This window comes from Pleurodeles waltl, chromosome 4_1 (genome assembly GCF_031143425.1).
Source record: "Pleurodeles waltl isolate 20211129_DDA chromosome 4_1, aPleWal1.hap1.20221129, whole genome shotgun sequence".
NCBI lineage: Eukaryota > Metazoa > Chordata > Amphibia > Caudata > Salamandridae > Pleurodeles > Pleurodeles waltl.
The window spans coordinates 135,245,025-135,257,761 of record NC_090442.1 but is presented as its reverse complement, the minus strand read 5'-3'; positions in this window follow the sequence as shown (position 1 = coordinate 135,257,761).

Here is a 12,737-nt window from a genome sequence, read left to right as displayed (position 1 = left end):
CATGAAGAACCCCACCTCCTGCTGTAGTTGCTGAAGCGAGGGGTTCACAACACCCTGCTCAAGGGTCTTACAAACTGTTTGATTAACCTGAAGTAGGTAGACATCTCTAACCATTCAGCTACAACAATATTAATTACCAATGTAATTGCTTCTGCAAACCTGCATTATCTTAGGGATACCCTTACTGTTAGACACTTTACTGGTTTGGGAGTCCAGAAATTCTCGTCATTAAGAAATGTGGTGAAAATCTTAGGGATATGTGAGGATATGATCAGTGGTAGCATTAAGCACTAAAAGGCTGTTAAACTGTTTACTAACCTTTCCTATATGTTGCAGAATTTTTTTTCCGGCATCCATCTGAAAACAAGAAGCCCGGATAAGTCAATTTAGAGCCCATCTTAGCCGTATCATGTTTTAAATTTCACCTCTTGGAAGTCACTTTCACAACAAATGTGTGGTTTACCAGAACTATGTCCTCTGTGTATATAATAAGCGTATATAGCCCTCAACTTGGGCATCCAAGGACTAGTTTGTTCACTAGTTCATCCAGTAAATCAGAAGCCATCTTCAGATATTTGATCCCCTAAGAATGAAACCTACTCCCAAATACACAGCTGGAGCAAGCCTCAGACTCTTGAAACCCTCGAGATACACAAGCAAGTTCTTGGCAACCTTGTTATCACGTTTGATAAAACCAGGACCTTATCACTTCATCCAAACTGTAACACAAGTGTCCCAAAACCACGCAATAGCTGTTGTCGTCCCTCATACCACAAATATACATTGTGACCTCTCGGCTGATGCTTTTGTAAAATGCTTCTAATCTAAAACACAGTTATCGGGATTGCCTTTGCTCACTTCTCTCACTCCTTCTTCTTTAACTTTTCCCTCTTTCACCAGTCTATCCTGGTAAATGTACCTCCTTCTGAACAACATCGAATAAGACAAGTCACGGATTGAAAGCTGACCATCCCTTCAGTGCCTTCACTAATACCTTCTCTTCTCAAGTTACCAAACCTCTTGCTCTCTCCTCCTGCTCTTTCAGTTCTCTCTCCTGACTGTTCAACCTGTAACTAGCAATCAGAATCTACACACACAGTGTTTCATACCTGCTGTTTCACTACCATTTCTTAAAATAATCTATGGTTAACCACTCCTTTCTCTCAAACTACTGACCTACCCCCCTAACAGTCTTTCTTTTCTAAAGTCTTGTTATGCCTGGTTTTCAACAGACCTACTCTAATACTACTCTCCTATCAATGTACTCTGCTGTCTACAGTGTGGCTTTCGAGCGCCTTATTCAATCCAGGCTCATCCCTCTCAAAACTACATTTTTCTCACTTTAGCATATTACAGCTGCTTATAAACCACATTTGGGCCCACATTTATACTTTTTTTAGCACTGCATTTGCGTCATTTTCTGATGCAAAACTGGCGCAAACTTGCAAAATATAATGGAATTTTGTAAGATTGCGCTATTTTGCGTAAAAAAATGACGCAAATGTGGTGCTAAAAAAGTATAAATATGGGCCGTGGTCTCCTTGGCATGTTGAACACATTCTGCACAGTTCAACAGTCATTCATAATTCGTTCCATATTGCTTGCACTGTCCCCCAAGTGGGTCTCTTCTAAACTCCTCAAACATTCATTTGTTCAGCCCAGTTCTTATCCACACCTCTTCCATTGAGTATTCCTCAAGGCTACGTTTTTATAGGGTCTTTAGAGTTCTTGCTGTACACTTCGTCCTCCCTAACATTTTCTTCTGTGCTTAAAGTAAACAAACCTTCCTCTTCATCCATTCTTTCACATGCCAACTCCACGCTAAAATATCCATTTATTATCACTGCTTCGTTCACTAGATGTTCTTACATTACCCCTCTCCTCAAATTGCTGAAACAGAAATTATTTCTAACTTGCCTCTTTCTGCCCTGTGGCATGTATCACCTAGACACCTCTTCTTGAAACTACAGAGAGGTTATCAAAAAATATGTGGCAGCAGTCTTGCTGAGACTACAACCAGCAATCATTTACATTGGAAAAAGTCTACCTTACCTTTCATTAGAAACCACTAAGGGGCATATTTATACTCTGTTTGCGCCAAATGTGCGTCAAACGTTTTCACGCACATTCGGCGCAAACCTTGCCCCATATTTAAACTGTGACGCCCGACCCTGCGGATGTCAAAATTCCACTGTGTGCATAATTTTTTGGATGCGGGAAACTGCCTTGCGTTAATGATATGCAAGGTAGGCGTTCCCGCCCAAAAAAAGACTTTAAGGCCTGTGCGCCTTATTTATACCCCAGAGTCATTTTGACGCACAGGAGGGGGTGGGCCTTATAAAACGGCGCACAGCCTGATGTGCGCTGTTTTTTAACGCCTGGGTCAGGGCAGGTGTTAAGGGGCCTGTGGGCTCGGAAGTAGTCCAGAGGTGCCCTTCCCTGCCCCCAGGGACACCCCTGCCACCCTCACCCACCCCTGGAGGACACCCATGGATGAGGGGGGACCCATCCCAGGTAAGTTGAGGTAAGTATATATATATATTTTTTTAAAGTGGCATAAGGGGGCCTAATTTGGGCCCCCCTTCATGCCACTGTGCCCAATGACCATGCCCAGGGGACAGAAGTCGCCTGGGCATGGCCATTGGGCAAGGGGGCATTACTCCTGTCTTTGCTAAGACAGGAGTCATTACAATGGGGGTTGTGCGTAAAAAAATGGCGCAAGTCCGGTTTGAGGCATGATTTTTGCCTCAGACCCGACTTGCACCATTTTTTGACACACATCCCCCATTTTCCCCTACGCCGACGCTGCCTGGTTTGAGTCATTTTTTTTTACTCAGACCAGTCCGCAGCGCCGGCTAACGTCATTCCTTAAATAAGGCGCCCACATGGCACGTGGGAATGGCGTTAGCCGGCGGTAACATTTTTGACGCACAACTGCATCGGCGCAGTTGTGCGTCAAAAAGTATAAATATGGCCCTAAGTCTCTCATAATTGAACTTATTAGTAAGTTAAGAAACAATCCCAATATGAAGCTCCCGAAATACTCCTTCCCTCTATATGACAAAGTTATTAACATTGCAGCTAGATACCAGTTCACATCATACTGATGAAAGGCTGGCTGGGTTTCTGCCAGAAGCAGAGCTCAACTCATGATTTCTATATGGTCCTTTAGTCAATCTATGACTAGCCCACCTGTCTCTTCCCCATCATCCACCATCCTGATCAGTGCACTCCACAATTACCATCTTCTGACCTGATCCAAAATCCCCATGAGTGTGAGCTTAATTCCCTCCACTTTCTCACTGGGCTACACTGGAGTGCAAATATAAAATAACCCAAACTTTTCATGGTCCTCTACATTGTGTTTGTACTTATGTGGATTTATGTTTGAAATGTGTCTGCTCAAATCACTGGCTTATTTTAGTGCATGCACACTTAAGAAACTAATTAGTTTCAGAGGATGATTTGTGCATGCACTGTTGTATTGGATTTTCCTAGGAGTGTGTGAAGTCCATAAAGCCTGCTTGGCTGGTGACGTTTTGTATACAAGAACATGGTAGTTTAAGGCTGAGACTCATAGTTGGCACACCAACACTTCTTGTGGAGCCCTGGCTCAATGGGACCTGTTCTGAGGCATCCACGAAAGCTTCACAGACCTCTCACTTTGGCTTGTTCAGGTGGGCCAGCAAAGAGGAGCATGATATTTCTCCCTGGTGTGGCAGCCCCCTGCCCTGGGAAGAGAAAGGAGCTATGGGCAAAGCCCAGTGTCCTTGACCGGGAAGCCAGATAGTTGGCATCCAAATGAGTGTCATGGACACCTCAGTGGGTCTTGTTCGAGCTGATCGCATCCAGTCCCTGGCCAAGGGTGCTAGACCAGTTTTTGGTTCCAGATCCAATAGGAGCTGTCTGCCTTTTGGAAACACAGGCATTGTTAGCCAATATGGCTTTAGCCCCCTGCAGGCAGATTAAGGAAACTATTTCCTTCAATTATTAAACCCCTAGCAAGACTGCATGCGGTGCGATAAGTTGGATCAGCTCCCTGGGCAGCTGATCTGCCAGCCTCCGACTAGATAGCTTTACCAGTTGTCCATGGCCAGCTGTTGATCAAATGGCTGTGACCAGCGGCTGACCAGATGGCCGTAGCCAGCTGTCAAGAAGATAGCTTAGACCAGCCATTGACCAGATAGCCATGCTCCTTGCAGCCCTTGACCGGAAGACTCACGAACACTGGAGCCTCAGAACAGAATGCCCAGGCCCACTGGAGCAGCTTATCAGAAGGTACAAGGCCCTACAGCCACTGACTGTCATGGCTCCACCAGTACTCACTAAGGTCATCTGGTCATCGTGCTGATCTGCAAAGTGTGTGTGCAACCCAACCTGCACCCAGCAGTACAGGGCTTGAGGAGGCAGCTCATGTACCACAAGGCACATAGAGGTGGCCTTCCTATGATCAAAGCTCCCTCCCTTTCGCTGATGGCAGAGGGACACTAAAACAGGTGCCTGCAGTGACATTATGTGGATCAAAGCAAAACAGCTGCTGTGCTACTTTAAAAAAAAAAAAAAGATTCTATTAACTAATTTACACTGGTGACTCAACAACATGTTGTGCACTCAGGGTTCGCTGGTCATGCTCCAGTCACCAAGAATGCAGCAGCCAAGGGAGCCGGGTGAATCTTTGGTCAGTGAAGCTGCCGGGGTCCTCTTTCTCCAAGAGGCCATGGTTGCATGCCATTTCCCGTAATTAAGACTATAATCTGATGTAGGAGTCAGAACGCACATCCCAGAAAACTTGGGTTTCTTCCTGGCACCAGTCATTCATGGAAGGGGCATTCATGGTGGACAGCAGACAGTCACATATGGAATAAATTCATGCACACCAAGACATTACCTCGGGATGGGCTTGGCACCTGTGAGATGAAAGCATGGCACACTGGTTGTGTACCTCTGTAGTAAAACAGAGTCCTATGAGTTGCGATTGGGGTATGACCTTGGGGAAACAAAGGGAGCTAAGGCGGCTGAGACAACCCCACCCTCAGGCTGATTGTTCTTCATGCGACCCTCAGAAAGTCAGAGTCCTGAAGGATCCCTGGCTGAAAGGTACATTTGAAGAGCTGATGATCATTGTGTTGTGAATTTACACTAATTCTCACAGCTAGCTTGGTGCATTTCTCAATATGTTAGCTGAGCGATCCATCACCAAGGGTCACAGGCAACTTTCGCAGTGTTTGCCCACTTGCAGGATCCTCATTAATGAATCTGAACTGTATTCATCCAATTCCTGTATCAGAGAAGGCATGGGCAAACCCGGCAACTGCCCAGGTCCTCCACCTTCCAAGGGGACCATAGGAAAGTGAATGGTACAGTTAAAAGACCTGCTGTAATAATGTTATTCATAAAAACAGTTTTTTGTCTAATTTGACAGCTGAGCATGCTTAAAAGAAACTTAGGGCCAAATTTATTGAGTGTTTGTTCTGGAGAAAAGTTACGCAAGGCAGCACAAACTCTTGCAAGGGTTTTTACTTTCCAGAGCAAAATGCATTTTGCACTGGAAATGTGCCATTTTTTCAGCGCAATAGCACTTTGTGTCACTTTACGTCAAGGGAGCACTGACTTAGATGTAATGTGTGGGACTAGTGCAAGCACCCATAGTTTTTGAAGCAAACATCAATCTAATAAGATAGCCTGACCAGGTTTAGTGACAAAAAATGCCTCCTTGAAACAGGCGCTAACATTCCACACATTGTACGTGTGCTGGATAGTGCAGCGCAATTGCAATGTGTGGAATGGTTAAGAATGTGTCTAGGTACAGGATTCTGTACTGGAAGGGTATGCTTCCAGTACAAATGTTACAGTAGACAGTTGCCACAGTGTGGTTATAGTTAGGATGAAGTTTCCATAGGAAATTGATTGTTTTGTTCGCTAATAACTTTGGCGCTGATCCGTCAAAAAAGGTCAAGCCAACTCAGCTCCTTCCTGAAAAGTTTCGGGGTTATCTTTCAAGCTGTTGCTGACAAGAAAAGAGAGGGGCAAAATACATTTTCCCCATTCAATTTCCCATAAGACAATTGAACAGCGCTACAGTCAGAATTGCTGAATGGAATCACACTTTTTAACATAAAGCTATATTTTTAACACGGAATTTGTGTTTTTCGTAATTTGGTGTAACTCAGTAGTTTCTGAGGAATTAAGGTTGAAAATAATTGCATATTGCATGCCGCAGAGGGTCTGCAGATCCAACAAATCAAAAGAGAATGTCTGATTGGCTGCCACCACATCAACAAAGATGTAGCGATAGCCAGGTTAGGGTTTGGGGGCTCAGTTCTCTGATGGCATGCACACATCAATCTGTCAGACCAGTGCACAAAATGTAGACTGCAGTGCAAATCTAGAGAAATGTTATCCTCCACTCTGCCATTCTTTTCTTCTCATGCAACATAATGACATGGGCCAGCATGAGAATTGGATATGGTGATGTATTTAGGATTGCCATATTGACATTTTAGGAAGTGTTGTTATCAACAGTAGATAAGCCATGAGAAGAGAGTGTGTGTCCCACGAAACACGTGTTAACTGATTGTATACTTGAATTTAATGCAAAAAAATATACCTGGAGAATTAAGGATAAGAACTGTCATAAATTATTGTTAAACAACTTAATGTGTAAAAAGGAATAACATAAATTGATTGATCTTTGATAACATCACTGTAATCAACATTAACATCTGAAATGTCATCCTTGATGGCAACACTATGCATGGCAAGCACGAGTTATAGTTGCTTCAGGGAACTAGTTATAGTTGCATGAGATAACTAGAATTGGTGAATTTTAATGGTTTTGTTGGTTTAAAATGGATGTTGTAAGTGACCTTTTCACCGAACTAGAACATCCCTTTAATCTTTGTTTTAGTGAATTTCTAAAGTTTTTGTTTAATTTAAAATAATATTGTATTACAATTCATAACTATATCGTCACCTTAACCTCTGTTTTTTCACTGAATATACATATATGTACAGAGAGAGATTTTTTAAATTCATCTAAATTTCTCACCCAATCACACTATCCCTAAAAACCCTTTCAACCCCATATCCTTACCCATCCCCAGCCCTTGAATCCTGATACCCCATACCCTTCCCAAACCCTTAACCCTGAAAACCCTTACAGTCCTGTACCTGTACCCTAAAAACCTCTTAGTGCCCTCTACCCTTACTTATTCCTGAACCCTAAAAACCCTTTACTGCCCCGTAGCCTTGCCAGCCCATGAACCCTAAATACTCCACACATTCCTTACTTACCTTATTTATTATAATTCTGAAACCCTTACATCCTGCATTGCAAAGTTGCCGAAAGCTGCAGAAAATGGCGTGCCTGGTCCTTACCTGGGTGGTAATGGCCGTGTTGTAAAGGTAATGCATGGTAAACCCACTTTGTAAGCATTATATACCATTTTTTTCTCCCTATTTCATCTCAGCTCATTTACTTTAACTATCTTTCTTGACCTCTCTCTGTCTCAATTAATCTTTGTATCGTAATCCTCTCTCTCTTCATCTCCTTTTCTACCTCACCCCTTCCACTACACTTCACTCAGCTCCATCTTTCTCTTAGGCTGTCGTGCCCTAGCCGGTCTCTGCGTCACCCTCTGTGCCTACATCCACGTGTTTCATCCTCAGTAACCTACCCCATACCTCCGTCATCCGTCTATCCCGCTCTTATCCATCTCTCTGTACCTACATCCACGTGTTTCATCCTCAGTAACCTACCCCATACCTCCGTCATCCGTCTATCCCGCTCTTATCCATCTCTCTGTACCTACATCCACGTGTTTCATCCTCAGTAACCTACCCCATACCTCCGTCATCCGTCTATCCCGCTCTTATCCATCTCTCTGTGCCTACATCCACGTGTATCATCCTCAGTAACCTGCCCCATACCTCCGTCATCCGTCTATCCCGCTCTTATCCATCTCTCTGTGCCTACATCCACGTGTATCATCCTCAGTAACCTACCCCATACCTCCGTCATCCGTCTATCCCGCTCTTATCCATCTCTCTGTATCTACATCCACGTGTATCATCCTCAGTAACCTACCCCATACCTCCGTCATCCGTCTATCCCGCTCTTATCCATCTCTCTGTGCCTACATCCACGTGTATCATCCTCAGTAACCTACCCCATACCTCCGTCATCCGTCTATCCCGCTCTTATCCATCTCTCTGTACCTACATCCACGTGTATCATCCTCAGTAACCTGCCCCATACCTCCGTCATCCGTCTATCCCGCTCTTATCCATCTCTCTGTACCTACATCCACGTGTATCATCCTCAGTAACCTACCCCATACCTCCGTCATCCGTCTATCCTGCTCTTATCCATCTCTCTGTACCTCATTGCTTTTTAGAGCTCACATCCCTGTATCTCTTCTCCATCTTCTTCACTTCTCGCAGACCTCACATCTAGCTTCACCTCACCTTCTCCATGTCTCTTCTGCATTACCTTATTACATCTCTCCCAGCCCTTTCTCATCCTCACCACTATTCCTCACCTCCCTCTTTCATTTCTCCCTCTGCGTCCTATCTCCCTCAATACCTCACCTCTCGCTACCCCACCGCTCTCTGTCCCTCTCACTATCCAACCTCTCAATGTGCCTTACACTGGTTCACTACTAGGGTTGTGTGAAATCCGCATACTGTGCTTTCACCTGAATACATGGAGTTTGGAGATAATTACACAAAATTATGCACAACGTGTCATGCAAAACAGACATTGGGTGCTGTATTTAAGCTCGACATGCAGCCCCGCATCCATTTGGGACAGGAGGACGCATTTTGTGCTAAAAAAGTAGTGCAAAAAACAAAAGCACGAGCAACAGCAGACAATCTGGTTGTTCACACTGTTTGCATTTTCGCTGCAAACCGTATGCAATTACACAACATGATGTAATAGCCTTATTTGGGGAATTTTGTGTAACACGAGATTACGGCGGCATAATTTTCCCATGTTATTCAATACATCACCTCTTTACCTTTGTCTTTCTCTACAGTCACTCCCCTTCATTTACCTCTCTAAATATCTTACTCCCCTCTTGCTACCACTATTTGTATACTTTCGTCCCCTTCTCTCTCCCACAGACCCTGTCAGACACAAACACACAATCTCTGGACCTCCTTCTCCGTTTCAACCGCCCCCTCCACTGCAACTCTCTCTCAGCCTCTTTCTTTACAACCTCTCTACACTCTGAGAACCCTCAACCATCTTTCTCTATTCCAACTATGTCTCTCAACTTTCTCTTTTCACACTACGCCGCGTTTCTCTTTCTACCATCCATCTACTCTCTTTTTTCTCCCTTTCACACTACTTTTTTGCCTCATCCAGTTTTCTATAGAACTCATTCTTCTCTCCCTCTCTGCGTTGCCTCTTCCTTTCCTCGGTCTGTCTACCTCTACCTCTTGCTGTATTTACCTCTGTTGAATTCACCTCTCTCTGTACCTCACCCCTTGGACGACAGTACTCTTATGCCTCTCTCTACAGTTCATCCTCTCTGTCTCTTGCTCTACCACACTACAAAATGTTTCCCATTTCTCTACCTGCAACGTCCCCTTTCTACCTCTACTAGATGCATATACCGTAGATTAATGGAACGCAATAGACAACTAAACATCTAACAGGTCACGCTTTCCATATATTTCCTACAATGAGAATAACAATCTGGATAAACACTGAATCCCACATAAAACGTTTGCTATTGTAAGTGAATAAATCTAGATCCAAAGGCAAAAAGAAATGGATTCATCAATGATTGTTCACGCTTTCTTTTGGTACTATTTGGCTTGTGGCTACCAGCCAGTTTCAGATTTTGGCTATTTATGCACTCCCCCGTTTCCAGTGCATTGACATATAATTCAATATTGTTTGCCATCAGAAGTGCTTGAATGAGACAAAAAGGGGTAATACATTCAAAGTTGTTCCAAACAGTGGCTCAAACATATATCTTCCTTAGAGCACTTCAAATCCTTAAGATGTCACTGGCTTGTATTGTTATTTTTCATCACTACCTCCTAGAGTCAGCGAATGAAACCAAGTCCATGGGAATGTACCCCAGGTCTTCTGAAGCTATGACGAGGATGTGCCGGAGCTTTTCTTCCCATTTAAGGAAAGGACCACTACACAAGCCTTCAGAGGCCCAACCTGAGCATTATGTGACGTCATGGGCCAGCACATGGACCACTGTCACTTGCAACACTGACCTGCCTGAGATCAGATTGATGGCAGGTCGGAGCTTTCAGGAGTGGAAGCCTTCACAGGCCTGTGCAAGTGTATGTTGGGTAGCTACAGAGCCCAACGGGTACTGCCTGGCACCCATGCCTAGAGCCTGTGCTGCAGACCTACCACAACTTGCAATGGGGACTACGTCAGAGCTACCCAGTTGGGCAGAGCAAGGGAGCCCTATCTAGGCCTGCGGAACCCTGTTCTGGGCACCATGTGACACCAAGTGTCGGAGAACGGAGACCAGGCCTGGGGGCCAGTACTTCAAATCTGCTGAAGCTTTGTCTGAAGACCTGGTCAAAGGTCTCAACACTGTGCAAGGTCTGCAGAAGGGGATCCTAGGAAACCAATTGTTCTTGTTTCGAACAAACAGTCCAGGGTGTGTGCCCCAGGGCTACCGCAACTCTTACTGACACCTGTCACAGCTTTCAATCCTGGAGGAACTGAGGAGCCCTGCATGGGCCTGCGGTTTCCAATCCATCTTATGGAAGGATCCTTATGGTCGGTTGATTATCCTGGCAGTCATGATGGAGCCTATAAGCAAATTTGCTACACTCGTGACAGGGAGAAGGGAAAATAAGCAGAGGGAATTCATGATTTTGCTGCATGTAAGGTACGTGCAATACAATGTAGTTGTCCTATTTTTAAATACCCAAATAAGCCTAATTACTACCGCTGCCATACCCACGTGCAACAAATGAAAACATTTTCCATAGCTTATGGAAATATTCACCTTTTAAAACATTTAGCAACTATTGCTGCAACACGTATTTCAATTAAGGCAGCTGGAAACATGCAGCCGTGGTGGACTAAATTATGCATTCAAGTTGATTAAAATATACTGCCAGTAAAAGCAAAATATACATGAGGCTCCCAGTTTTCAGTTTTTACTGATTTTCACAGAGAAAAAGAGGCAGAAAAAACATGTGTTTCCTGGGTGCACTTACAAATGGAAAAATACAGAAAATTGGGCTTCTTTTGAGTGACTTTTCATACTGTCTTTCATCATTTCCAGGCTAACAGCTGAGAGGATATAGGGCATTGTGAATTAAAAACAACAGGGTGTGATTTCCTTGAACAACCACATATGTGAACATCCATTTACAGTATAATGCTAATATTTACTTGTGCATGTATTTTTATGTTATATTGGCCTGTTTAATTTGCTAAAACACAACCGGAGTCATATTATGAGTGCATATGTATTAGATAAATAAATGTGGAAATTTGCCATTTTACAGCTTCATTCATTCACGGAACACAAAATAAATATGGATACATTCCGAGAAGATTGCTGAAAATAAATATGGATAAATACAGGTGGAAATGATCAAAAAATAAATACTGTAAAACCGGGACCCCTAACCACGAAGCGCCGTCAGGCGCTGTATACTCGATTTTGCGCTTTCCTTACAATGACAGAGAAGAAATCCCTGACACTGAGCAACGTGAGAAGGTGTTTTAGGAAAGAAAAGTGTAAAGATTCATCAAATTTTATTGAAACTGTTGTTTATCAGAAACTCATTCTGACTGGTTCTGCCTGGCAGCTCGTGCACAACACCTTGTCTTAAATCTTCAAGGGTAAAATAGTCCATTTTACAAGTTTGTACAAGTAGGATTGTTTTATGCCGAGTGCAGCTCCAGAAAAGATTAGGCATGCACACTTTTAGAATAAAAGGTATGCCTCTTTTATTCTGCATATTAAGATTATGTTTTAGGACAGTTTCGGCTTTCCTGTTCACGCTCAACCTTTGGTACCAACGCAAAATAGTACTGTACATTACATATGAAACTCGAAATAACAGCTGCCCTGACAAAAGTGAATAATGAAACAAAAAAAATCATGACAAAGAAGCAATCATTCTTTCCACCTTGTTTGAATTACATTTAAAATGATATCGTTCAGGATGCACACAAAGCCATTCACTAGTCCATCAACTCTGGACATTTATTACTTTCTGGGCAAAAGTTGAATCTTGTTAGGTCCAGTTTAACACCTGCTGGAAGGTGAGCATTACCTTTTGCAAAGTATCAGGCAGGGCGTTGCACCATGACGGTCACGTCTCTTTCAGTTTCATGGTTTATCTGCGCTATAGGTACACATTTTTATTGGAGTTCGACAAGTGTGCAGAAAATAGTTGAATATGAGCAACTGCGCTACTTCCATAATTATGAAGATAACACTGCGGCTGGTTAATCACATAATTCCGGTGGTCGTGGTTTTAGAATGCAAATCATATACAGCATTGTCTACAAGTACCGACAAGCATACGGATGAGCCATTGACTTTTCAGGAAATAGACCTTTCTGAACACCATTGGAAAAATATGAGCTTCAGCAGAAATTAGTGTTAGAAAGTGACCAATGCATCGAATGAATGAATTAAACATTTACTTAATAGTTGTAATAAGACAAAAGTACATTTGGCTTGAATAGTAATAAAATTAGATGTTAAAAGTAATAAACAAATTAGGTC